At 48.3% G+C, this 1590-nt stretch overlaps 1 protein-coding gene across 1 annotated transcript in view; it reads left to right on the top strand.

Moving 5' to 3' along the window:
- LOC104624179 (protocadherin-19-like) overlaps positions 1-1590 on the top strand; it is a gene marked incomplete at both ends in the record, with an annotated part of 5268 nt that overhangs the window by 2511 nt on the left and 1167 nt on the right.

Below are 1590 nucleotides of genomic sequence, written 5' to 3'. Positions count from 1 at the left end.
TCCTCGCCACAGCTGACGATGGGGCCAACCGGATAAAATCGTGGCGAAAATGAGCCGGGTCCCCTCGGTACGCCGCTCCAGCACCCGCCGTGGTCGGTTGGAGTGGGAGCAATGGGGTGAGGGAGGATTTTTGCAGCGCTGCGTTATTTTGCCCTGGCTGAATGCGTGCTCCCGGGTCCGAAATGCCGGAGGGGAGGTCAGCCCCGCGCCCCGAGCCGCTGAAAGGCTGACAGGGGAAATCCAGTCCCCTGAATATGTAACAGCCCGGCGATTATTGTCTCTCTTTTACTATTCTCTGTGTTACACAAGTTAGGAGACAAATGCTAACCACACATGAATATCAATCAGATGCCATAAAAGAGCAGCTGCAATGCCTCATAAATGGTTTAATCCTGTTACTAGTGAAATAGCCATGACTTCTCCATTCCTTCGGCACCGAGGCGTTCCGGAGGGGAGGGATGGAAATTAATTTTGCTCTACCTTGGAAATGCGCGCCGGCCCCCGGCAATTCTGCGGCGGGGGGGGGATGTGCGGTCTTTAAAGTTTTATTTACGCAGAAATAATGCTGGAGAGTTTGGGTTTTACACCCCGTTTTCACAGCGTAAAGTGCATTTATAAGGCTTTTTGCTTGATGGGGGAAAAAATCATCTGGAAATAAAGGTCGGTCTGCGCTGTATTATGGGATGTCTAGCTTCAAGTGAAAGCTCGTACACCAGATTTCTTGCCAGCTTGGCCCATTGAATGGGAATAGGACCTAAACGGACAAAAATCACGTCATGGTGGTGCCCCCAACAGCTTCACACATCTGCATAAGCCCTGGGTTTACTGCGACGGCTTAGGGATTAATGAAGTGCAGTTTAATTAAATAATTGGTCAATAGCGAAAGGACAGCAAAATGAATGCCTGCAGGAAATAATTGGGCTCTCACATTGCCAAACTTAAACATTTAGGTAAACAAAACAATTAAAGCTTCATCAAGCATTGTTAGACGAGTCAGCAGCATATAGATTGTTGGCACAACAGAAATCCCAGCCTTCCCCTGATTTATTTGCACGCTCCGGGGGACGCACGGGCTGTTACCAGCGTGCGTCTGAGCAGGAGAAATCAGCTGCAGAGGTAGAGAAGCACCAGGTAGGCTCAGCAGCGGCTGTGACCATGGGGTACCCGCTCCCCGCACTGGGTCCATGCCTTTAGGTTTTGCCAGTGCCTTAGTTTAGGGGTTCTTCGCCACAGCAGCTGGAGAGTCCTCCTAAAATGTGTTAATTTATGAGGCAGATAAGGTTATGTGAGAGCTGATCGACTTGGTGGCATTTTCATGCTCAGGCAGTTAGCTTTCTGGAACAAGAATATTTGTCCAATATTTGCCTTTCTAGATAAACTCTATTATTTATTCATCCCATTATTTCTGTTGCAGCTATTGGATTTTTTTTTTCTTTAATGCTGTTATTGTAAAAAGAATTGGAGCAAAGTCCCGACTTTCAAATGTGTATTTCTGACTGTGGGCAGCATTTGATGTGCTTCCCTGGGAAATACCGAGCTGCCCAGCACTTTGCACGCACAGATTCATCTGTGGGGCATTGGCCGGGGCTG

This window comes from Phaethon lepturus, unplaced genomic scaffold (genome assembly GCF_000687285.1).
Source record: "Phaethon lepturus isolate BGI_N335 unplaced genomic scaffold, ASM68728v1 scaffold38057, whole genome shotgun sequence".
Lineage (NCBI taxonomy): Eukaryota > Metazoa > Chordata > Aves > Phaethontiformes > Phaethontidae > Phaethon > Phaethon lepturus.
This window is presented reverse-complemented; position numbering and strand designations above follow the sequence as displayed.